Source organism: Vulpes vulpes, chromosome 1, assembly GCF_048418805.1.
Source record: "Vulpes vulpes isolate BD-2025 chromosome 1, VulVul3, whole genome shotgun sequence".
Lineage (NCBI taxonomy): Eukaryota > Metazoa > Chordata > Mammalia > Carnivora > Canidae > Vulpes > Vulpes vulpes.
Window position 1 is genome coordinate 154,643,437 of NC_132780.1, and position 27,891 is coordinate 154,671,327.

The following is a 27,891-nucleotide window of genomic DNA, read 5'->3' on the forward strand; positions in this document are numbered from 1 at the left end:
AAAGCCCATGAGGGGTTAATAAGGCCAGTATTTTTTTAAAAGGGAGCAGGAAAATTCACCATTTTCCACACATCCCTATACCTTGACTGCAAATAAAGGTACACTCTACCAATCTTTCTGGCTTCTTCACATATTAGCTGTGTGCCAGAAGTCTCTAGAACTCTCTGTGCCTCAGTTCAAAACAATAATCATCTGATTACTCTGAAGTTTGAGTTAAATCAATTAAAATAGTACCTTACGAATCACTCAATAGTTGTTGGCTATTTGTGTCATCATCATTACTAAAATCTATCTTTATGCCCCCACTCTCATTCATTAATGGTTCTAGTCCCTAATCCATCTTCTGACCTCTCTATTCATACCTAAACCATTTCATTCTGTTCTGTTTCAGCTTCTGTGATATGAAAAAAGAAAGAACAGAACAAAATACCTTATATTCTCAATCTCTTAGTAGATAGAGGTATTTTCTTAACTAGGGCCTGGCTCTCCTTTCTCTGCAATCCAGTTAGTATAGGCTGTTTCTGTACATCCTGCCTCTGTCTGGGTTTCTTTTATTTTTTTAAGATTTTATTTATTTATTCATGAGATGCACACACACACACACACAGAGGCAGAGACACAGGCAGAGGGAGAAGCAGGCTCCATGCAGGGAGCCGGATGCAGGAGTCAATCCAGGGTCTCCTGGACCACACCCTGGGCTGAAGGTGGCGACAAACCTCTGAGCCATCTGGACTGCTCAATAGGTTTCTTCCTCCCTCATCAAAGTTGCTTCTAGTGATTAAGTTCCTGTTTGGAGGGTAAAGAAAGCCTGCACTCTTGAAGAGAAGGACATGTGGCCAGTCTTCATATACTGCTGTCTCTAAATCATCTAGATGTGACCTTATTCATTTGTGACTTTAAAGTTTGTGGGTTTTTTTCTAATAAACCATTCACTAATATAAAGATTTCATATAGCCATATGGAGACCTCATCCATTTTCCTAGCTCTCACCATAGTGTTATTACTTCTTTTTTTAAAAAATATATATATATATGTATGTATTTATGTATGTATATATGTATGTATATATGTATGTATATATATGTATGTATATATATGTATGTGTATATATATATATATATATATATTTTATTGAAGTTCGATTTGCCAACATATAGTATAACACCCAGTGCTCATCTGGTCAAGTACTCCCCTCAGTGCCCATCACTCAGTCACCCCATCCCCCCACCCACCTCCCCTTCCACTACCCCTTGTTCCTTTCCCAGAGTTAGGAGTCTCTCATGTTTTCTTACCCTCTCTACGTTTTCCCACTCATTTTCCCTCCTTTCCTCTATAATCCCTTTCACTATTTCTTATATTCTCCATATGAGTGAAACCATATACTGATTGTCCTTCTCCAATTAACTTAATTCACTTAGCATAATACCCTCCAGTTCCATCCACGTCGAAGCAAATGGTATTTATCATTTCTAATGGTTGAGTAATATTCCATTGTATATACAGACCACATCTTCTTTATTTACTTCTGATTCCACTTCAATGACCTGTTCTAATGGTCATACTGGAGTTTGTATTACTTGGAATTGCTTCATCTCTCAAATTTTTCACTTAAGCACCACAATCCATGTTTACAACTTTGTTCTTTTTCTATTTTAGGTGTTCTTATTTTGACAACACTTACTCTTTTTTTTTTCAAAGTAAACCAAAGTTTGTCTAATTTCTTTTCTTTACTATAGCCCTCCTGTCTTCTGTTTTTACTCCCTCCTCCATTGAGCTTTGACCCCATGATCTATAATTCAAACCATGCCTTTGACAATGCCTTTAATTTTCTTAGCTCTTGTCCCTACTCACCTGACACAAACCCAACTGTGGGTCAATCCAAATCTCTGCCTTTTAGTAGCCATACTCAGGTTACTGTGGACAGCTGGAGGGACAGACAATGCTGCAGAAAAATGTACTCCAACATCAATGACACTATTATAACCTCAACTGATGTCACTTCAACAGCATCTGGTTCTTCAAATGTTTTAGAGTTTGCTTAATCTCTCCTATTGTCCACAGGAATTTAAAAGTTTTTTACATCTCCCTAGCTTAGTGACCCAGCATCTCTGCCCTTACACTTAGCAGATAACACTGATTCCTACTTCACAGAAAGTTGTTGGCTGCGATCTTTAAGAATGGAAATATTGATTTGGGTTAAAAATATAAGGGAGTACTCTTAGTTTCCACATCAATAGCCAGCGTTTTCAACAACCTGCATAAAAGGAATGCCTACTGAAAAGAGTATTTAAAGCTATATTTAAAGCTATCAGTAGATCCTTTAAAGATTTAATCTTAGATGTCGGAAATTTTCAGTGAATGCAAATGGGAAACACTGACTTGTGAAACTTCTTGAATTTAAATTTTATGGATATTTTTCAGATACAAGTAAATCAAGTCTGGTATCTCTTAATAAAGTCAGAGAATAAATTAAATGGTAAAACACGCACATTTTAACCAGATTTCTTTTGGCATTAACAGACAATAAAATGATCCACCACGCGCTGCCAAGCTGCAGAGTTTTGTAGACCAATTCTGAAATGTAGTGTGCAGTTTGTGGCAACCATCTGCTGAAATCTCTTTACTTCCTGTCATTTGACTCACATGAAATTAAAATATCGGTAGAAACAATTTCTGCAGGGGAACTGGAAAAGTTAATAGAAAAGTCAATTAACGGTTTCATGAGATTATACAGTCTGGTTTCTTGATGCTTCCACTATTCTTAATTATATAACAAGACTAGGAGTAAAATATCAAATGCAATAGAAAATAGATTCTGCCAAATGTAAGCAAAAATATGAAGATAGTTGTGAGTTAGGTAAAACATAATACGGTTTTAGATTTACCACAAAAGTCAAGTCTGCATTCAATGGCGGCCATATTAGCAGACAAATTCTAATAAACATTAGCTTCATAATAAAATGTTAAATATGTTTAAATGCCACTGTCAGGAATTTCTCGACTCCCCTCCTCTGTGCTCCTAGATACCAGCTGGGTATATGTTTTTCCTCTTCAATTGACTCAAAACTTGATTTTGATCTCATTAAAAAAATAATGATCTCTTGTCTCAGAAAACACTGCCACTATCAAACCTGGCCAACAAAATCTAGAGAATAAGAATACAATCAGTGCTTAATTTACTGACCTTTGTTGCTAACTGTTTCTCTGCAATCTTCAGGCACCTAGCTTGGCATCATGGCTCTCTGTGATTCTTACGACTCAGCTGGTATCCTCCATTGGACACCTATTAATTTTTTTTTTTCTGGAGCTTATCTCCTGTACTCTGAGGTCTGTTACCCCATCTGGGTTTAGAGAACCTATTTATTTTCACTTAATCTAATCTTCCCAATCTGGCCCTTAATTCTAGAAACTCTGGACATTTTCCAAGCCCTCTATCCCTGGTCTCTTTAGACTCATATCCTTCTTTTGATATGAAATAGCTAACAAGAGCTGCTCAGTGAGTGCCCCCAGAAAGGATTTATGGTCGCTTCACTCCAAAACTTTTGTAATAATCCAAAACAATCAGCAGATACCAACTTAAGGATAAGATTTTAAAAATTGTAACTTAGAATTAGTTTTAGTTCATGTAAAAGCCTAGTTTAATCCAATTCTTTATATTAAGTCATTAAATTTTCAGAATAGTAAAAATATGTTTTATTTCCTTTTTGAACCACACAGATCGAATCTAGATTCAGTCAACATTTTCACATATTTTGAATTGCAATCCACACACAGCTTTAGGTAAATGATATATATATTCACATAAATATCAATAATAAATGACTATTAATTTGCTAATTGTTTTTCATGTAATAAAAATTTAGGGAGGAAGAATATGTTAATATTCACACTGGACATATATTAGACAGCATTCTTAGAGATTATCTTCACAATTATTTTAGGGAGAGGAAGGGCAGAGAGAAAGGGAGAGAGAGGATCTTAAGCAGGCTCCATACCAGCATGTGAGCCCAATGTAGTGGGGCACGATTTCACAACTTGAGATCATGACGTGAGCCAAAACCAAGAGTCAGATGTTTGACTGAGCCACCCAGGCACCCCTTATCCCCATAATTTAGAAACTATTTTATCTCTTATAAGTCAAATTCAGAGTCAAAATAATGTGCATAAACTCCCACTGAATATGTATTTTTAAAAAGAAATATTTAATTTAAATCAACAGTTTCTAAAAAGCCTTGGGATCTCATGAGCCAATGTTTTTTGAAAAATCAAACTGAAGCAACATGGTAATTTTATGTCCTAAAAGAGCACTATACAAAAAGAAAAGTAGATCTCCATAAGTCCACCATGTTTCACTATTACAAAAATATTAAAGCATAGATGTTTAAAGGATATTAAAAAACTCCTAAGCATTGATCCCCTTCTACTGTTTTTCTGAGCAATTACAAATGAGAAAATAAAAATGCTATCCTAATTTATATCTGTGAAGCAACGCAGGAAAAACATTCAAGCAGAGAGTTTTTGTACTCAGCTGATTGTTAATAATGACAATTATGTGTGGTTTGATGTTTTCCACAATACTGTGGTCAAACAAAGTGGGATAATTCAGAAGCAATAGACACACTGAACCTCAGATCAATAAAGACATGACTAGCTTACACTGATGGGTTTTATAAAATAAATAAGAAAAGTCAGACCTGCAACATGTCAACAAGAAGCAGTATGTCTCCATTAAAATACAAAAAATTCAGCTCCAGCGAAACTGTTCTAAGCATTTTAACAAATTTGCCCTATGAAAATAGCCAATGGATTTTCCTCCACACAAATTCATTTTTTAAAGGAATTATAAACATTTGAGAATAGATTTTGATCCAACAGCCTAATCTTAACGGGGTAAAGAGTAGAAACAACACTGGAGAAGATTCTGGAGAGATTCTGAAGATAAGGAAGAAACTGGAGAGATTCCAGTTCAGGAAGCACACTCCACACTGTTTCTCCCACTGAATGCTTGAAGTAGTTATCTGAGGACTCTAAAATGTATCATGCAGATAGGGGAAGAACACCAGAACTTGAAATAGCACTGGATTGGTGGTGAGTTTACTACTTGTTTTCCTTTGGACTCACATCAGTCCATAGTTTGGAAATGGGCATTGTCATGGATAAAGAGAAACCTGAGAGAAATTCTCCGTGAGTTCCCAATAAGGTGAGTGTTAACATTATGCTGGAACAACAGCCCTACAATAAACTTTCATTCATTGATGCAACCAACAATAATTTACCGAGTGCTTACTATGAGCCAGGCATTTTTTTTTTTTTTAAGCTCTGGTGAAAGTCAATAATAAATAAGCCAGATAGAGATCATTGGATCTTACATTGTAGCAGAAAGAGAAAAAGAACAAACAAGATTTCCAATAATTAAGTAAATTGCATAGTGGCTTAGAAGGTGATGAGTGCTATATAAGATAAGCCAAAAAATACAGCAGGGTAAGGAAATCCAGGAGTGCTATCAGATAGGGAAGCAAGTGAAGTTTCAAGCAGGGTTTTGTTAAGAACCCACTGAAAAAAAATGACATCTGAACAAAAATTTGCAAAAGGTGAGGAAGTCTACAATGCTGAATCAAGGGAAGTGGGTTTCATACAGAGGAAAAGCCTGTTCAGAGGCCCTAACGTAGGAACAAGCCAGACTTGCTCAAGGTAAGGTGAGAAGGTTAGAGTGGCTCGTAGAAGGAGCAAAGGGAACTCACAGAACATGAGGCTGAGGAGAAACTGGGGTGAGCAACTCATGCAGGGTCTTGAAGGTCATCACGAATTCTTTAAGTTTTATTCATCATAAAGCAAAGAGCCTCAGAGCCAGATGGCTTTGAGCACAGGATTAATATTATCTGGCTTAGTTTAAAATGGATATTTCTGGCTGCTCTGTTGTAAACAGACTATGTGAAGGCCATGGAATAAATACAATATCACATTTTATAAGGCTATCTTATAAAATGTTAATCTGTAGGACAATGTGATCATGCAGAAATATGTGTGTGTGTGTGTGTGTGTGTGTGTGTGTGTGTGTGTGTGTGTGTGTTCTTCTTTCCAAGAACCTACTAGGACCTCTGACCTATGGAAAATACTCTAGGAAATGTAATTCATGAACTTATTTATGATCTGAAGGCAAGCATATCTTATAGGCGATCTTCAATAAACATTATGTCTCAGAACTAAGTTTTGATAGGAATTGGGCAGCTGAGCATTTGAGTTTGTAATCTCTGGCAGAATCTGAAGGGCAGGTCTATTGTGTTGCCAATCAAGTGTATAACCATATGCTTTGAAAGTTTCTAGTTAGGCTCAAAAGAGCTAGACTTTGGACTGACACAGAGATAGTTTTAGTTATCACTGATTTACAGAAGAACAGGTAGGGAGGATAAATGGCAGTAAAAATGAATAAAAGGTCTCCCTAGGATGCCTGTCTTGGTAGGAGGAAACCTTACCATCAGCTTAGATGAGGCAGTAACTGTGGGCATATCCAAGACTATTCTCAGGAAACTGTTATTCTAACATAGACAGAATAACATATGTGGCCCTCAATTCTGTGCTCCATTGCAGTGGTTCCCAATCCAGGGACTGCAGATGCTAGGAGGTTACTGTATTTTTTTTTTGTGGGCTGTATTAAGGTTTCAAAAAGGTGTCTGTTTATGTACATTTGCATGTGAATTTTACTTTTCGATTAATATAAAAAGTACAGCTCAATGTTGTGGAAGATCCACTGAATTTCCCAACATTGAACATGATGATAATTGTGGGTATCTTTTTATAGTTAGAGGACAATCAATAAGTTATGATAAATACATTTGGAGGATGTATGCCAAAAATGATGGTTTCCATTATCAATTGTCATCTTTTCTTTTCTGCTTCAAAATCTCCTTTTAATTAAAAAGTGATTCCCTTCTTACAAGGGTGACTCATTTTTTTATTATCGAGATAAGTTGGCATATAACATTATGTAAGTTTCACATTATAATTCAACATCTGTATGCACTACAAAGTGATCACCACAAAGTCTAGTTACTATCCATCACCATACAATTGCCTTGGATAAAAATTAGATAGTTATGCCAGTTATTTAGGCCAGGTAACTCCTAGGTTGTGGTAATAAAATAATATGCCCATTTTATACAAATAAGATGTACAATCTGTATTCCACTGGCTCTCAATATAGGATACTGACTCTGAAGGCCAAATATTCATTTTATCAAAAGGGAAAATAATTTACATTTTAAATGTGATATCAAATGTGTGAATAAGTCTGTTCTTCTGGAACCAGATATGATTAAAGAGAAATGACTCAAGCTAAGCATGTTAATCATTCTGTTCTTATTTCTCACAAAGGTAATGGCAGGCTTGTTAATTATCAAGTATCACTTGATTTGGTTATTATTTATTAGTGAAATAAAACATGGCCATAAACATGCTTGGATGGGGCATTGGTGGTGTCAGATATATGAAAATACAGAGAATATTCCATGTCAATCTGGTTACCTAAGACTATGTCTGGAGCATGAGGCAAAGCCATAGTTTAAGGTAACTATATATCATGGCATTTAGATGTATGTGATTTGTTATGAAAAAATGAACAATGGCAGTTTAGTAATCTAAGAGAACACCTGAGAATACAGAAAATTTAGGATGAGGTAAATGTCATTTTTAAAAAAAGATTTTATTTTTTTATTTGAGGGAGAGAGCATGAGTGGGGAGAGCGGGGAAGAGAGGTAGGGAGAAGAAAAGAATCCCAAGCAGCCTCTGCACTAAGCACAAAGCCTGATGAGGGCCATCTCACCACCCTGAAATCATGACCTGAGCCCAAGAGTCAGATTCTTAACTGACTGAGCCACCCAGGCACCTCCTCAAAGACATGGTTTTAAGTTCAACTGCTTTACTTCAGGAGTACTCAGAAGCCTTTAAAATGGGAATTTGGGCTATGAATCTCTAAACAGGAAAAACTGACAGTATTTTCTAAATTTACTTGAGTACAGGGACCCTCTAACTTTTTCTTATCCCACAGACCACTGTGTAGAATGAATATTCCAAAGAATATTTTCGGAAATGATGTTCTGACTTGGTCTAAATTAAGAAGTTCTCTAATTCAGCTGCCTGAGATACACAGCCTGCGGAATCTCACAAGTCCTCCCTTCCTTCCACCTCCACACCTTGATGCGCAATCCTGTGTATGGGCCAAGTAAAAGGTCTCTTCCTGATAACCACACCCAAGATTTATATTGGAATGATAATCTTAGCAATATCCCAAATTAAGTAAGCTTGAGGAAATTTTGTCTCTTCCTTTATACCTAATTATATAAGCTTTTCTATAAATTAATACACTTTTTAAGAATCTCATATTGTGCCCTGTGGATGGCCAGTTTTAATTCTGTTTTCGAGTTGACTTTATGAAATGTAATGCTATCTAAAGACAGACTATAGACACACAAATGCACTCCTTCCCTCTGAATATACTGCAACACAAAATATTGGACCTGCTTACACTGCAGCCTATTACCATACGCGGATTCACTTACAGAAAAAAATCAAGAATGAGTCTAAGAGGTCCATCATTTTATGGTAGGTACATTGTATTAAAACTGGTGCTATGGAGGGATAACGTTGTTCTATAGAAACCCACACATATCATATACAAATATTTTTGTAGAAGAATTTCTGGCAAATGTAAAAATTCAGTTAAACATTCTTAACTGTGTCACACTGTAAGAGGCTACTTCCATCAATCAATATTTATTGAGGTTGACAATGTATGTGGTAATGTCAGGCAGCATGGGCTTGTAAAGTATAATCCAGCTCTAATTTCTGACTTCAGAGAGTTGGGTTTTGAGAAGAAAAGTGGAGAGATACGTGTGCAAGCAGCACCTCCACTGTCTAGCATATTAGCACTGCACTAGCAAATTGATCAATCAAATTACAATTTCTGAAAATAGATGGACTATTTCTGAAAGAAACTATTTTTCCTCCCTGAAATTAACAGGGTATTATTACTTGTTGTGATTGGGTTTTTGAATTTTTTTAAAAAATACCTTCTGAGGAATTTAATTAGCCAATGTGATTTTAAGACTTTGAATTATAAAAAAAAAACAATCATTGTCTTAGTCTAGCTTTCAAGTGATTTTGACATTTGAGTCGTAACATAAATAACAGACGAATGAGCCAAACAGCGGTGGCAGAAATGTGCTTCAAAAGAAAACCACTTAAGCAGATTTCCACACAGGTGTTTAGGCAAAAATAGAATCTGTCAACAGGATAAAAAAATCTTTCGTCAAATAGGTGTACGTTTTGTTCTGCACATGGATAAACATCTGGATACCTAGAAATATTTAGATATTTTAATGCTTCACTGTATATTGAATTATATGGGTGAGTCATGAATATCAATATATATTTTGGAGAATTTGTGAATCTTAAGCACATGGATGAAGAGAAAGGTTAGTTAAATTTTGTTGGTGTTTGGAAAAGGGTCTGATGTTGACTTCCTAGAACTGACATAGAAAACATAAAGGAGAAATGCTGAAATAAAATGACAAGGGCTCACAGGGTTTTTCCATACACCTCTTTGGGGACTTACGGTCTGCCATGTGTCAGTGGCCAATTCAGGGCCTTGAAACATCTACCCCCCAAATCAATCATAGCCCTTGTGGGTGTGAAAGCTTAATGGTCTTAGAGAGAGACAAAAGAGCTCAGATTCGGGCTGCTAAAGGCATTGCCCAGAGCTAGGCCTGAGAGGAGGAGAGAAAGACATTAGGCTTCTGGCTCTTTCTTGATCTCTGATTATTTAAAAATTCAGATAATAAAAGTCAGTGGGATTTGGCGAGATGTTTGGTTTTCAGCTTAACATTATTTCCTGCAGTTATTTTTTCTCCTATAACCCAGGGTCCAATGTGTGCAAATGGAGAGCACAAAGTGAGAAAGGATTGCTATTTTCCTTGCATCCAAATTGGATGCAAGGTAGTGGAAAATCTGATATCCTAAAAATAAAAAATAAAAAAAAAAATCACCTGGGTCACTGATATAAAGAAGCATTTCTTCCATTACGATATTATACATTTTTATTCCCTTCAAAATCAGAAATGAATAATAGGTATAATTTACAGATATGGAAATTCTGGACTGTGGCAAAGCTTTTCTAGATTACAGAATATTAAGGCATTTTCCTGTAGGGCTGAGTAGAGAGCCATGGGACTACTGATATTTTGATGGATATTGTTTAGAGACTCACTTCAATCAGAAGTGGAAGTTTGAGTGATGACAATAAACTAATCTAAACTGTAACAAATAACCCATAGTCCAGTTTCTTCACCCTTTGGTCTATTTTTTATAATGAGCTACATTTCCTGATTTCATTATTTAAATAAGAAGTTTAGGGTCAGTTGGCAATAAACAGTAAAACTTCATATTTATTCAATGTATACAGAATCCTATTCCTGCTCAATCAGGCAAAATCTTATGATTGATATTGGGGGAAGAAATCTCTAGATGAAATATATTCTAATGCACTATAATTGATATGACATTTGTATCCTGCTTAAAATAAAATTTGGAAATGAGAAAGGTAGTGATTTACAGTTTGGTGATGAAATTACCACATTATAAGATAAAATATTTATTCATTTAAGAAGACAACTATAAGAAAACCACTTTTCTATTATAACTATCTCCAGGTAGTTTGAGGCAAAATGACCTGTGTTTTCCTGTATAGATCATTTAATTTTCTAATATAGAATAAGTTTAGCATTTTAATATATTTTTAGTCATGGATTTTTATATTTCCTTTTCCCATACTAAGAGTTTCATGTTTCTACTATGAGTCCCTTAATCTTGGGTCCAGGAATGTGAATTTGTGGATTTTTGTGTAAAATATTAATGTGCCTATGCATTTTTCTGGGCAAAGTTCCTGGAGGTTTCATCTGATTCTAAAGTGATCTCAGGGTGATCAGGGATCCATGTGGCAGGAGGAAATAAAAGTGACACTATCCTAAGAAGCCAAAGCCCATTAGTGTCACATGATATGACAGTTCAATTTTCTCTCTCTCTCTCTCTTTTTGTCTTATTCTTTTTAAAATATTTTAGTTATTTGGGAGAGAGAGAGAGAGAGAGAGGGAGGTTAAGAACACAGGGGGAGGGGGAGAAGCAGACCCCCTCTCAGCAGGAAGCCTGATGTGGGATTCCATCTCAGAACCCTGGGATCATGACCTGAGCCGAAGGCAGATGCCTAACCAACTGAGCCACCCAGGCACCCCTTTTATTGTTTTATAAATAACATAAAGTTTACCTATTTTTTTCAGCTTTATTGAGGCATACTTGACAAAATTGTAAGATATTTAGTCTATTTTGTGATATGTATACATTGTGAAAGGATCCCCTAACAAGTGAATTAATATATCCATCACCTCACATATTTATCTTTTTTCCCCTCTAAATTCTTAATATTGTCCCTAGCTTCATGAATACTCCATAACCATTCTAACCTTGACATCATCTGTTGGAAGGTGAATTTTTTCTTAAATTTATTTATTTATTCATGAGAGACATTCATAGAGAGAGGCAGAGGGACAAGCTCAAGCTCCCTGCAGGGAGCCTGCTGTGGGACTTGATCCTCCAGGATCCAACCCCAGGATCACGCCCTGAGCCGAAAGCAAATGCCCAACCACTGAGCCACCCAGGCACACCGGAAGGTGAATTTTGAGAGACCTAAGAGTTTATGAAACCACTGGATTAAGGTTAGCGTTCTTGGTTCAAGACATTGGTTCTGACATTTCATTTTTTTCTTGCCTCTCCCTATCTTGTATTTAAAGAAAACATCTCCCCAAATAATAGCATCATCAGACATTTATTATTCATCAATATATTTCTAATTTCTAAATATCAAGCTAACTTTAGCAATATTAAGAATTTCTGTGAGCAATTTATCAAACAATTCCTGGGGCACCTGGGTGGCTCAGAAGGTTAAGTGCCTGCCTTCAGTTCAGGTCATAATCCTAGGATCCTGGGATGATAGAACCCTGCATCTGGCTTCCTGCTCAGCGGGAAGCCAGCTTCTTCCTCTCCCTCTGCAGCTCCTTCTGCTGCTCCCCCTGCTTGTGTTCTCTCTCAAATAAATAAACAAAATCTTAAAAAAATCCCAATACATATTTTTTTAAGTGGGTGGATAATGTTACGAAATAAAATCTATAAAAATGATGTATTTCTAATTGGAATACATTTTTAAAGGAAAATAAGATTTGTGCTATTTTCTTTTAAAATTTAAAAATTTTTAGTCAGTTCACCTAAATCATACGAATGTAGCAATATGTATTAAGTTACTATTATAATATTGTGCTATGTTTGAATTACTAGGGTAGGATTTCTTTCCTTATGTTTGCAAGAAATAAATAGATAAATGCCTCCATTGAAATTTAAGAAAGATAAGAAAAGAAAGCAAATGAAAACAAAGGGAGAAAGTAAAGAAGGAAGGAAAGAAAGAGAAGAAATGAATACCTTATGATAGCACTATATCAATGAAATTTGAGGGAGAGAATTACATTTATTTGAGTGTTCTGATATTTAAGCCAATTTTCCAAGCTGCTTGCCTTGAATCTGTAATCACAGATCTATACAAGGAGAATAAAGGGCTGCAGTGGGAGGTATGGTCCAAAGGAGAGATCTATAGGACCAGTAGCTAGTTAGAGTGAAGCTTTGATGGCAAAACAAAGTTCAAAGGACTCACAAGGCAAGACTGAGTAGAAATGGTGATGTACATACAGGAAGACGAGAAGAGTGGCAGGTAAAGAAAGCAGTTAGGAAGAAGTTGAGAAGTGAACGGACACACAGAGAGATGGATCATTTTAATATTGAAGATACTTCTCAGAGACCCCACTGTGTCTGGGACACCCAGGATGCAGTTCTTTCTGAGGTGTTGTATTAGTATTTTGACCTTCTCTTAAGATTTCCATGAGAATCTGATCCTAGTCTGTCTGTCGGACCCTCTCTCTCTATATATGTGTTTCTATAAGTATGTATAACTATATGATCATTGTTATTATAATTATATAATATAAATATTTAAAAAATACAATATTTTATTATTACACTCCTACCCTCCACTCATGCTTATATATAGGATCTCATCTGAATGAATCACTTTTCACTTTAACCATAAGGGTCTAACTAAAAATAAAATCACTCTGTCCACAGTGTATGGAATATTGGCTAAAACTTATAACCTCATTACCCAGGCAAGAGGACCCTGAAGCTCTAAAGTGGTCATTTCAAATAGTATTTTGCTTTAATTCCTGAGAATAACCAATATCATATATCCATTACTGTGTCAGTCCTTTTTTTTTTCTTTTTCAGTCTACTTTCTAAATATACCTTAATATGTTGCATTATTAACCATTATTACTAACTGTGAGAATGACCACATTATAATAATGTAAGGAGGCATCAACTTGCTGTTAGATGAAAGAATATGCCTTCAAGTGTCTGGCAACGTATAATTTCAAAATATGTTATTTTAATGTTTCTAGTCCTACCATAAAAGCTCTGTCATACATTTTTTACCTATGTTTAAAATAAGGACAAAGCACTTTCCCTAAGGGTACAATGCATTTGTGCCATAAAAATAGGAAAGTGAAAGCAAGAAAGAGGTCTCCAAGTAGAACAGATTTATGAAGATACTATTGAATTAATGAGTATCTAAGAATGAGAAGGGAAAACTGTGCTTTCTTTGCCACTAAAAAAAAATTGGCAAATGCTTACTGAAAGATAGTAAGCCCTGAGTTGTCTATGTGACAAGCATATAGGATACTCCAAATATGAAGAAGCCAAATGCTAACTACTCAACCATCACCATCTGCAAGGGACTTATTTCATACTCTCCAATACAACATGAGAGATCTTTAGCAGCTGGGCCTTCATATTTTGATAATTTTCCTGATGAGGAGGCGTCTAACCCATTCATCTTTTGCTGCCTGACCTTGGGCAGCTCACGTAACCATGCCATAAAAATAGGAAAGTGAAAGTAAGAGGTCTCCAGATAGAACAGACTTATGAAGATATCATTGAATTAATGAGTATCTAAGAATGAGAAGGGAAAACTGTGCCTTCGTTGCCACTAAAAATAATATTGGCAAATGCTTACTGAGAGATAGTAAGCCTGAGTTGTCTATGTGACAAGCATATAGCTTATGTCTATGTGACATGCTAACTTTTAGTATCCTCATTAGTAAAATGAGAATTGGATTGCACCAGGAATTTTCAAACTACCCTCTTTCGGGCTCTGTGGCTCTGAAAATTCTTTAGGGCCTGACAAAAAATGAAGTATTTTAAGTTATTCTCTTCTAACCACCAAAATTTAAATTGCCTTGGATACCTATTAATTGCCCTGAGCCTAAAAATTCTTTCCAGATCTACAATTAAATGAATGTGTCTATACAGGCATGGAGATAAAAGCTTTAACACAGAAAAAGTTTTCTGTGACAAAGTGGGCTGGACTTAATTCCAGGGCAGCAGGGTATCTACATGAAAATTTTTTGGAAAAAAGACTGCCTTTGCTCATAGAATTTAAAGTTGATTCTTTGCTCATAGGACCTAAGATTGATGTTATCATTCTTATCCATATGACCTGTGTGTTGTCATACTTTTTTCAGGGCATCTAAGTTCCAAAGGGTTACTCTCTTTGTATCAGAAACTTGTGCAATTACTAGCTTATTGTTAATTCTAATAATTCAATATAATTCTTCAAGTAAAGAATACTTCTTACACATGGTCTTTATTTCTTACACAGTAGGTATGTTTCATGTTTAAAAATGTGTTTGGCAGTATGGAGGTTCCTCAAAAAGTTAAAAATAGAACTATCCTATCATCCAACAACTGCACTACTAGGTATTTACCCAAAGAATAAAAAATACTAATTTGAAGGGATACATGCACCCCAATGTTTACAGCAGCATTAAAAACAGTCAAATTATGGAAGTATCTACCGACTGATGAATGGATGCAGAAGAAATGGTATAGATATGTAGCTATATTATATATATATATATAATAAAATATTGCTCAGAAAGGAATGAAATCTTGCCATTTGTAATGACATGGATGGGATATAGTGAGCATTATGCTAAGGGAAATAAGAATCTCACTCTGATTCTGCTATCTATTCTTGCTCATAACATGTCTTTCTAAAGCTTCTCAACCTTCTCAAATGAAAAATAAATTAATACTAAGAAGGGAAGAGAAGAAAAGATAAAATGTAACTCATCTTGGAGGAGAGTGCTAATACGTAATTAAGTTTTTGGGGAGTTAAAAAGGTATACACAAAATTTCAACTACATGGGGTGGGGCTGACACCCCTACTGCCACATTATACAAGGGTCACCTGTATATGCATCCTGACATACAGTATGTGGAGAGACTGGGTGCAACAGAGAAAGGGACAAAAACAAAGACTAGAGATGAGATAGAAGATATATTTCTTAGAAGAGTAGGGATTCTTCCAAGTTCCCTGGATATCTAGTTTGAATACCATCAATAGGAATCAATATATTTCCATTGCAGCTTGCTCAAAGTAAAATGAGATCAGTTAATGAAAGAAGAAATAAGTCCATCAAAGACAAATACCATATGATTTCATTCATATGTGAAATTAAAAAAAAACAAATGATCACGGTGTAAAAAAGAGAGAAGAAAACCAAGAAATAGACTCTTAACTATAGAAAACAAACTGATGGGTGTCAGAGGAAGGTGAATGGGGGGGATGGGTTAGGTGATGGGGATTAAGGAGGGCACTTATGATGAGAGCCAGGTGTTGAATGTTAGTGTTGAATCAAGAAACTATGCACCTGAAAGTAACATTATACTGTATATTAACTAATTGGAAATTAAATAAAAATAAATTTTAAAGAATGTGTTTGAGATAAGATGATGTCTGTACCTTGCATGAGGACTAATTCTAGCTGAAACCTCATCCTACCTGTCACTGGTCTATTTATGGGCTTAAGTAATGTAGTTATCCACATTCTATTTGTAGGAGGCCCTCTTTCACTTTTAAAAGAGTGCTAATACCAGGTGGTGTTTGCTATCTCCTTCAACCTGCCTGGGATAATAGGACCAATAAGACTGGGTAAAATTATTATAAAGAACTGTATGCTCAAAATTTATTTGACCTTAAGAAAGATAAATATTGGTTGGAGAATGTGGACTCCTGGATCAAACATGGGGTTGAAACAACACAAAATTTCCTAAAATTCTAAGATTCTATCATTCTTGTAATATAGGGTAACTAAAAGTTCCATATTATAGCAGGCAAACTCTAAAACTGTAAACTTCAGAAGAAAGTGAAGAAACAAAAGGTATCTGCAAAGTGGTATCAATCTCAGAGTAAACAGGTTTTCAAGGATCTCAAAAGAAGTTTGCCCTGAAAAGGAATGAGTTTTCAGAATTATTTCATATTGAGAATAACTGATTGGTTCTATAAATAGAAATACCATAAGTGATTATTTTATACACTTATATACATACACACATACAGAATTAGAAAGCCAAAACATCCGATGGTAAAAACCAAATGGAGCTATGCAAAGGTGATATTTTCTATGTTTTATTCAAATATAGTTTGTTGCTTATCAACAGCTTTGTAATTAAATAGAGATGTCTAACTGGATCCAATCTTAGATATTCCATTCTTTTATTGTCTAATGTGGAAAACGATGCACTGCTGTGAGAAAACCAGAGGTTCAAAGTCACGTAGACTTCACTATGTCAGGCTACTCATGCTATTTATGTAGATACACAATCTTGCTCAGCCTCAACCTCCTCATCTATATAATAAGCATTCTACGTCCTTAGGCTTTTTATGAGGATAACAAAAGGTAATGTCAATAAGCTACCCACCAGAATGCTTTGCAGATTATAGATTCTAAACAAATGGCATGTCTCTTCTCTACAGAAAAATCTTGGGTAAAAGGTATACAAAGAAAATAGAAATAAGCTATTAGCATTTTAATTTTTCTATTGAAAAACATAGTAAAATGAATATTACACTCATAATTGGCTATTAATGGCACATAAGAATCGTTACTGACACATTTATCACTTATGTGAATGTTCTGAATTCCCAAATAGGTTTATCTTAATATTTCTGCCATTAAGGCAAGGCCTTCACTAGTACTTGTGCATTATTACCTTGATGACATCTGTATAAAACATAAACAGCTGTATATCTAGTCTTTACAGGTGTACATGTTTGTGGAACACTATGTTTTTTCTTTTGTGGAATATTTTATTTTATTTTATTTTATTTTATTTTATTTTATTTTTATTGTATTTTAAATACACAATTTCTGATTTCTTACAAAACAAAATACTCATCTTCAAAGTGTTACATGATATATAGAGTTCAAACTTACAATCTCTGGCACCTATAAAGTTACTTTAGATGCTTTCTTCCATATGGTGAATATAAAGAAAACTCATTAAACTGATTGTGGAAGATCTCAGTAATCCTGTTTTGTTTTCTAGATTTCACATATGAGTGAAATCATAAAAAAAAAAAAATTGGCATTTGTCTTTCTTCTTCTGACCTATTTCACTTAAAATAACACCCTATAGGTCCATCCACATTGTTGCAATAGGCAAGATTTTATTCTTTGTTATGGCTGAATAGTATTATAACACATTCTCTTTATCTACTCATCTACAGGTGAATACTTAGGTTGTTTCCATGCCTTCCTTGGCTATTGTAAATAATGCTGAAATAGACATAGGGATTCATATATCTTTTCAAATTAGTATTTTCATATTTTTTAGATAAACATTCAGAAGTGGAATAACTGGATCACATAGTAGATCTATTTTTAGTATTTTGAGAAACCTCTATACTGTTTTCCATAGGGGCTACACCAATTTACATTCCCACTAACAGTGTATAAGAGTTCCTTGTTCTCCACATTCTCTCCAACACTTGTTATTTCTTGTCTGTTTGAAAATAGTCATTTTAACAGGTGTGAAATTATACCTCATTATGGTTTTGATTTCAATTTTCCTAGGAATTAGTGTTGTTGGACATCTTTTAATGTACCTGCAGGCCATCAGAATGTCTTCTTTGGAAAAAAAAAATGTCTATTTAGATCTTCTGTCCACTTTTAAACAAGGTTGTTTGGGTTTTTGAGGTTGTTGTTGTTGTTAGATATATGTGTTCCTTGTGTTCCTTTTATACTTTGGGGATTAGTTCCTTATCAGATGTATGATTTGCCAATATGTAGTAGGTTGCCTTTATTTTTTAAAAAGATTTTATTTATTTATTCATGAGAGACACACAGAGAGAGAGAGGCAGAGACATAGGCAGAGGGAGAAGCAGGCTCCATGCAGGGAGCCTGATGTGGGACTCCATCCTGGCACTCTGGGATCATGCCTTGAGCGGAAGGCAGATGCCCAACTACTGAGCCTTCCAGGCATCCCGGTTACCTTTTTTTTTTTTTTTTTTGATGATGGCTTCCTCTTCTGTCCATAAGTTTTTAGTTTGAAGTAGTGCCATTCATTTACTTTTGCATCTGTTTGCCTTGCCTTTAGAGTCAGATCTGCAAACATTGCTTAGACTGATGTAAAAAACCTTATCACCTATCTTTTCTTCTAGGAATTTTAGGTATGCAGGTCTTACATGCAAGTCTTTAATCTGTTTTGAGTTAATTTTTGCATATAGTATAAGACAGTGGCCTAGTCTCATTCTTTTGCATGTGACTGTCCAGTTTTCCCAGCACCATTTGTTGAAGAGATGGTCCTTTCACCATTGGATGTTCTTGACTCCTTTTTTGAAAATTAATTTTCCATATATTTGTGGGTTTTCTTCAGGGCTCTCAATTCTATTGCACTGATCTATATGTTTTTATGCCAATACCATACTGTTTTGATTACTATAGCTTTATAGTATAGGGAGTATGATACCTTTTGTAGTATCAGAGAGTGTGTGATACCTCTAGCTTTGTTATTCTTTCTCAAGATTGCTTTGGGTATCAGGATCTTCTGTGGTTCCATACAAATTTTAGAATTCTTTCTTCTTCTCTGAAAATTGCAATGGGAATTTTGACAGGGATTGCATTGAATTAGTTGATTGCTTTAGAGTAGTATGGACATTTTAACAATAAATCTGTGAGCACAGAAAATCTTTCTATTTATTGTGTTTTCAATTTATTTCATCTGTGTCTTACAGTTTTCAGTATAGGTCTTTCACTTCTTTTGTTAAATTTATTCCTAGGTATTTATTCTTTATAATGCAACTGTCAATGGGATTGATTTCTTAATATCTCTTTCTGAGTTTGTTAATTAGTGTATAGAACTGCTGTAGACTTCTGTATGTTGATTTTGTATCCTACAACTTTATTGAATTTGTTTATTAGTTCTAACATCTTTTTTGGTGAAGACTTTATGGCATTCTATATAAGTACCATGTCATTTGCAAATAGTGACAGTTTTACCTTTTCTTTCTGTTTGGATGACTTTTATTTGACTTTCTTGTTTTATTCCCATGGCTATGGCTTCCAATACTGTGTTGAATAAAAGCGGCAAGAGTGGATATCCTTGTCTTGTTCCTGATCTTAGAGGAAAGACTTTCCGTTTTTTTACCATTGAGTATGATGTTAGCTGTGGGTTTGTCATATATGGACTATACTATGGTTAAGTACTTTGCCTGTATACCCGCTTTGTTGTTGTTGTTGTTTGATGTTATTCTTTTTAAAGATTATCTATTTATTTAGTTGAGAGAAAGAGAGAGCAAGAGCAAGAGAGTGCTGATGGGGAGCTTGATTTGGGGCTGGATCCTGGGACTCCAGGATCATGACCTGAGCTGAAGGTAGAGGCTTAATCAACCTATATACATTGTTAAGAATTTGTTGTTGTTTATCTAAATGAATGTTGGATTTTGTCAAATGCTCTTTCTGAATCTATTGAGATTGTCATATGATTTTTATCCTATTTTCTTTTTTTTTTTTTTGCTAATGTGGTGTATTATGCTGATTGATTTACAGATATCAAACTATCTATGCATCCCTAGAATAAATCCCATTTGATCATTTAATGTATGTTCCTTTTAATGTATTGCCGAACTTGGTTTGCTAATATTTTGTTGAGGATTTTCATAACTATAGGTTCCTCAGGGATATTGGCCTGTAATTTTCTTTCTTTCTTTCTTTCTTTCTTTCTTTCTTTCTTTCTTTCTTTCTTTCTTTTTTTCTGTGCTCTTGTCTAGTTTTTGTATCAAAGTAATGCTGGCCTCATAAAATGGGTTTTGAGGCATTCTTTACTCTTGAAATTTTGGAAGATTTTGAGAAGGATAAGTTTTCATCTTTGACTGTTGGGTAGAATTCACCAGTGCAACTATCTGATCTTGAATTTTTTCTTGTTAAGGAGTTTTTGATTACTGATTCAATCTCCTTATTAGAAATTGGCCTACCCAATTTTTTTTTTATTTCTTCATTATTCAGTCTTGGAAGATTGCATGTTTCTAGGAAAACATTATCCATTTCTTATCTAATTTGTTGGCATATAATTACAGTAGTTTCTTATAACCCTTTGTATTTCTGTATTATGAGTTGTAACTTTGAGTTCTCTCTATTTTTCTTAGTGACTTAGTGAGTCTAAGTAAAAGTTTGTCAATTTTGTTTATCTTTTCAAAGAACCATGTTTCCTAGCACTAACAGGCTAAAGGAAAGTTCCAGAATGGTGCCTGCCAGTGCCATTATTAGCAAGGCAGAATGAGATCACAAAAATAGCATACGTTAGTGTCCCAGAGAGAGTCCCAACAAGTTCCTGTTTCCTCAGCAGATGCCCCAAGTAGTAAGTGGTGTTCTTCACACATGACCCAAGTGCTTATCCAACTGGTGTTTTTATTCTAAATCCTGGGATGAGTTAGTCTATGTGTGAGACCTTTAAGAGTGGGTTCTCTATTCCCTACAGTTCTGTGATTTTCTTGGACATAATACCTGTTGGTTTTCAAACCTAGGCGTCTTGGGGGCTCATCTGTCCTGAACAAAATCTATGGGTTGGGGTGCTTGATGTGAAGCATAGACCCTTTATTTCTCAAGGAAAAGATCTATATTTTTGAGATGTCTTTTAATTGTGGATTGCTGTGCCTAGTGTGGGGTTTTTCTTGGCAAGACCATGGCTTTGCCTCTATCCATTTTAACACTGCCGTTTTATTCTTTGCTGCGGGGGCTTCAGTTTTCCAGGTTTCAGATCTTTTTCTGAGGTAATAACTCGATAAGAGGTGGTAAATTTGTTGTGTCCGTGGGAGAATGTGAGCTAGGATCTTCCTATACTGCCATCGTGAACCCCACAATGGGGGAAACCATTATGATTTTTCTTGATTCTAGAATTAATACTTACTGTTTGATCAACATTGTCTGGTCAATCATTACTATTGTACATATTGTCCTTATTATCCAATCTGGTTTCTCATTTCCCATTCTCTCTTAAATATGTCTCCATAACATTTATCTTTTAAATCTTGAAAATAGTTTCTGATATAACACAAATTCCTAGAATCATGCCTAGCATATATTTGATGTTCAGAAATATTTATTTAATTGAATTTAAACAAATATTTTGCCTTGCATTATTTAGACTACTGGTACTACTTACTTAAAATATTTACTCAGTAAAAAATTATACATTTATTTAACAGATTCTGATTATTGAGCTCCTTTTTTTGTTTTGATTCCTTTTTTGTACCAAATTCTTCAATAATCATGAGTCTTCTAAGTTGCTTCCATCTATAAAAGTATTTACAGGTCAATGTTAGCATATGTTTGTTATGTACTTGTGTACAGGTGCAGGATTAGCATTCAGTAAATGTTCTGAATGCAATATAAAATTTATATTTGATCCTCTACAAATTCCCTTATACTAGAATCAGAAAAAGTTAAGAGGTGAAGGGTTTTTTTTTTTTTTAGTTTTTTAATTTTTATTTTTAAAGTAATCTTTACACCCCACAACATGGAGCTCAAAACCACAACCTTGAGATCAAGAACCACATGCTCCACTGACTGAGCCAGCCAGGTACCCCAAGAGGTGAAGATTTTTTCCTTAAAGATCAAACCTGTATCCATAGGAACCACAGATCTTTAATAATACAGATAACCTTAGGAATGTTACTAAACCTTCCTGGTAATGACTACATTTAGAATTGCAAAAGCAGATTTAATGCCAGTTAATGGGGAAGAAATAAATCATTAAGGGGCAATGGATATGGTGAAAGACATAGGAGAACTATGGCAACTAAAGAGCAATAAAATTACCTAAAAAGAATGGCCTTAGAGAATTCAGATCCCTGGCATCAAATGAGACCAGAAATAATTAGTGATAAATTGTTTCCTAAGATAGAAAGGAGATGATCACATCCTGACCCTAGATTCATAAAATGAATATTTGATTATATGTACTGTGAGGAGTAAGAAGATACTCATATTAGGATTTACAGAAAATCAAACTCAAATAGTTATCCATTCTTCTTTTTATCTGCTTTATAGCTTATGCCAATCAATCGGCAATACTAAAGTGGCCTTGCATCTCAATAATAATAATAATAAATTATATTATTACAGTGCTATTCTAATTATATAATGCTATAATTAATGTTATTCTAATTAATTATATAATAATCATTATTATTAGTTCTGTTTTAAAGATAAGTAATAATGTTAATTATTTTCTAAATCATAGGTTTGTATCATCTATTATAACTTATCAGATAAGAAGAAATACTGTTTGTTGATTATAAATTTCTCCAAATATAATCAGAATATGATCCTAGTATTATAGCAATACAGGAAACATTGCTGAACAAGTAATAATTACTTAAATATGTGTGGCTTTGTATCCTGGTGCTGTTACCACACTATTAGAATATGGTTAATTATGAGAAAGAAAAGAGAATCAATTGGTTTTGAAGAGAGCAATCTGAGAAAACTCGACAACATTTTAACAACAATCACAACAATGTAGGAATGATATCCAAGTTATGGATTGTTTCCCTTTATTTTTTTATCCTGTTGCTGATCATTATCTTGCCTGTAGGGTGTTGTTGCTATACATGCTGAACTCTTGCCATCAGCCAGTCAAAATGTATCTACTATTCCCCACCTTGTCTAGAGTTCTTGCTTATTATTGTTTCTTTTGCTGGCTGGTGGGTTTTTATGTAATACATTGTTTTCCTGGGACCCCTGGATGGCTCAGCGGTTAAGCATCTGCCTTCCGCCCAGGGCATGGTCCTGGAGACCTAGGATAGAGTCCCAAGTCGGGCTCCCTGCAGGGAGCCTGCTTCTCTCTGCTGTGTCTCTGCCTCTCTCTCTCTCTGTGTCTCTCAGGAATAAATAAATAAAATCTTTAAAAAAAATACATTGTTTTCCCTACATACTAACTTGCATAAAAGACTTACCAAATTTTTACTTTTTATCAAATTATAACATGAATTTAAGGGATACATTCTTTTATTTGTAATCTTTCAAAACTTTATAAAAAAAATTTTCAGTGCATGAAAGTCTAGATCTCTGATAGAGTGAATGTACCTAGACTGAAAATACCCTGCTTTTCTTTCCTATTTTCCTTGTATCTACTTTCTTGTATGATTGCTAATAACGATCAGTGTCATTTTCCCATTTCAGAGCTAGGGTTACAGTCTTTGAGGAAGAAAAAGCAAGAATGTCCTCTCTTTGCTTTTACTTTAAAGAGAAAAAAAGTTTACTTTTCTTCCACAGTCACCCTCTTGAGAGGTTTCCTACACAGGTTTCTAATCTCAAACCTGAAATAATATAATATGCCCTAATTGCCCCATTTCAAGAATCACCACTGTCACGAAGACATACAGCCAATCTGATGTAGGAAAGAAATATCCTGGAACAGTGCATATTTTTCCATGTTGAATTGTGTTAATATATTATATTTTCTTACTAATGTACAATATACTGTATTCTATATTGAATATTATACACACACACAATATAACGCCTTTCTTTAAGTGATAAAACCCGTAGCGATGATCATTAGAGACTTACTCAAGGTACGACATGTACTTTACAAATTCTGTTAACTCTGATACTGTTGTTATAGTGCTGTGCAGCATACTGTGCTGAGAGAGATTCTGGGGTAATGCCTGGACTTGGTAGAAATGAGTATTGTGTTCTCTTCTGCTAACAGCCCACTCTTAAGTGGGTAACAGAGTAATCTATTTGTTTATCTGTGACCTAAACCTAATTTCCTGGTTATGTGGAAACCCATATTTCATCTTTTCTATGAAAAAATGAATAAACTCACATTCAATGAATGGAATTTTGCTAAACTTTCATAAATTCTGAGACAATGTATCATGCTTCAATCATGAGTTAATTATTAAGCATTAGTGAAACTTAGTAATCAACTTAATTAAAGGTGATAGTTAACCAATTTAAGAAAATGAAATACAGTGTCATTAATTTAAGGTAATTTTCTGACTATGGTTGGAAAGAGGGAAGCTGTACTCAGGGATACCAGGGGGTCTCATTTACAAACTACAATTTAAATGTTGTCCCCTAGCATTGTGTAAGGGGCAACCTGCACAACCATATCTGGCTTTCCTAATGCCTAAACTAGAAAAGGAAGGATTATCAAAATAGCCTTTGATATTTTTATTATCCATTATTATCCAATTATAATAATGACAATATTTGTTTACCCCTTTACATACTATAATGGGAAGAGAAAAGCATTAGCATTATTGAAACATATATTAGTTTAGGATTTTATACCCTTTTGTCACTATTTGTCAAATATTTTAATATGCCCTAATCTGTATTTGTGAGACAAATTAGCAGTAAATTAAAACTGTAATAGGGTATCTGCTCAAAGTATTTGAGATTTAAAGTAAGGAAAATTCAATTTATTGATGTTTTATTGACCTGCCACTCTCCTTGTTTTGATAAGACTATAGAAACTAGATGGAGACTAGCAAGTTAGAAATTTTCTCCCAAGGTAATAATAATTCTTTTGCTTTTAAATTCATTTAACATACTAAAACTGTGTTGCTTTCCAACATCTTAGAGCATTCAGACATTTCATGACAAGTTTTATGTTCTGAAGTCAGCCATTTTGAACAATTACAACCTCTGGACATAGGGCATGGTGGATAAATGTTGGCTAACGTAAAAGAAGGAGAAGGAAGATAAAAACTCTGACCTTGGGAAGATACTCCATTTTGCAGAGGAATTAGATGGTAATCCTATTCTATATTAGCTGTCTCTGTAGTTCTAGGAGGCCTCTTCCTGGCTATCACTCTTCAGCTATTGTATTTGTAAATTTTAATGTCCTGATATGTTAGCATTTCTGTAGACTTTAATATTGAACATTAAAAAGAAAGTTGGATCACCAAGTAATTTTTTATAATAAAAAGAGAACTGGTAGTTAATGCTTGCCCCCTGTGGTTTGAGTGAAAGATGAAGTAGACAGTTACCATCCTTTGCTTGGAGCTGCACCAAACAAGGCAAATGGGAAAAATTTATCAAGTAGGAATTTCACTGATTGTAAAATTGACTAATGCAACAGTGACAGATATCAGAATAGTTATTTTATCTATCAATCTATCGTCTATCTATCATCTATCTATTTATTGAGAGAGTGTGAGCACAACTTGAGGGGTGGGTAATGGGCGAGGAGGGGCAGAGAGTGAGGCAGAAAGAATCTTAAGCAGACTCCCTATTTATTTTTTAAAAAGCTTATTCAGGATGCCTGGATGATTTAGTCAGTTAAGTGTCCAAATCTTGATTCTGGCTCAGGTCGTGATCTCAGGATTGAGCCCCACCTTGGGCTCCATGCTTGGAGGGTGGGGGGTGGTTTGCTTCTCTCCCTCCCTTCTCTCTCTGCTCCTCTCCCCACTGACTCTCTCTCCAAAGTAAATAAATAAATCTAAAAAAAAACTTAAAAAATTAAAGCTTTTTCATTGAATCATATATTCACCCATACAAAAAGTAATATTAAGTGTTCCCATGTGTCTGACATAGTTCAAAATAGGGACATAAAGCAGTGAAAATAGATGATAATCCCTGCTCTTATAACATTTATATTTTATCAGGAAAACCAACAATAAACAAATAAGGAATATATATATATATATATACATATGTATATATATATTTAATAGATTATAAGAGCTATGAGAAAAATAAGTTAAGAGGGCTAAAAGATGATAACACAATAAATCGCAGTGTTAATTAGGTGGCCAGGGATACTGTGGCCAAAATATAATAGGATTATACAAATGTAAGGAGGTTACTTTAGACCCTGTAGTCAGGGAGGAATTTCCTGCATTGCTAATGTGAGCTGAGACCTGAATAACATCTGTGTCAATATTTTGGAGAAGAATCTTCAAAGGCCTGTGTGAGGAGTGAGCTTGGAGAGCCTGGAGAGCCCAGCATGCAGGATGAACAGAAGCCAGCATGTCTGGAGCACAGAAAGTGAGCAGTTGGGCAGGCAGACATAAAATCACAGAGATCGGCTGGAATAGGTCACACTAGCCAATGTGAGATTTTCGGTCCTCACCTGGATGTGTATATAGACAGCATCTTAATTATGGGGTACTCTTCCCCCCGCCCCAAACCAAATAGCTGTTTTGTATCTCTGCATCACTCCCGATGCCTATTTTATCAGTCAGACTCTCAAACAATAATTATTGTGTCATGCAGCATGCTAAATGATGGGAATACAAGAGAGACACTGGCCAGCCCTGCCCTCATGGAGTATATATTTCAGTGGAGAAGTTATGGCTGAAATGATTACAAGTATCACAAGGTCTAGAAGTAGGTGAGATGTATTACCAGCATTTACAGTAAAATAGGGCCAACCAAGCCCATAAATTAGATCCAATATATATGTAGCAATGAAATAGTATTTCATCTTACATATTTCACCTCAAAAAGTCATTCCAAGATTCTATCTACTATAACAATAAAATAGATTAAATAGTGCTTGATAATTTTCTATGTCCTTTCATATACATTACCCTATTTAATATTCACAATAGCGGTGACAGAGGTCAGTCATTATAATCATCTTTTTTTTAAAGATGAATAAACTGAAGCTCAGAGAATTTAAATTATTTGAAATGAGTTAGTAATGTAGGTAGTCATAGCATTTTTCTACACCTCTATATCACTAGATGTCTGATCTGAGCTAAATATAGTAAAACCACTTTCCCAACAGCACTAGGCATTTAATTTGGAGGCAAAAGGAAGAGAAAACATAGCATTCTCATGTTTACGAAATATTATATCTATTTAAGAAGGTGTTCTGATAAGCACCAGATAAAATGTGCAAAAAATCTGTGTGCAAAAAAAAAATCTGTGTGCATATAAAGTTAGGGGATAAACAGAGTGGTATGGGATTATTCTATAACCTTGTCTTGACTGAAATTTTTTAACTAGGCATATAAATATGTGGTTAGACTTTGATGCTTTTATATACTGAAATTCTGCTTTTTTCTCCCTTTTCCCATTCTCAAAATCACTGCCAATCAATGAATCTTACCCACCATTTCCTCTGAGTTCATTGCTTACTTTAGAAATCTACAGTGTTTCTTCATTGAACAGATTAATCTTAGCTACTCTCTTTCTTCTCTGCCAAAGACTTCTGCCCAGGCACTCCTAAAAGCTTTACTCAGCATTCTCTCCCAATTATCTTATTCCCAGCTCTAAATCCAATGCCAAGATTTCTATTTGAATGACTTCTTCCTAAAATGCTAAATTGTCAACCTTTATAAAAGCTTCATTCACTTAACCATCCTCTATTTCTTAGAAATTCAGTAGAGAATTCTATCTAATACGTAACCCTGAATTTGCTGCCTTACTAAATGAACAC

The 27,891-nt window shown here is 34.8% G+C and overlaps 1 protein-coding gene across 7 annotated transcripts in view; it reads right to left on the bottom strand.

The window, feature by feature from the left end:
* KHDRBS2 (KH RNA binding domain containing, signal transduction associated 2) overlaps window positions 1–27,891 on the bottom strand; it is a 590,645-nt gene that overhangs the window by 285,855 nt on the left and 276,899 nt on the right. The window lies entirely within an intron of this gene.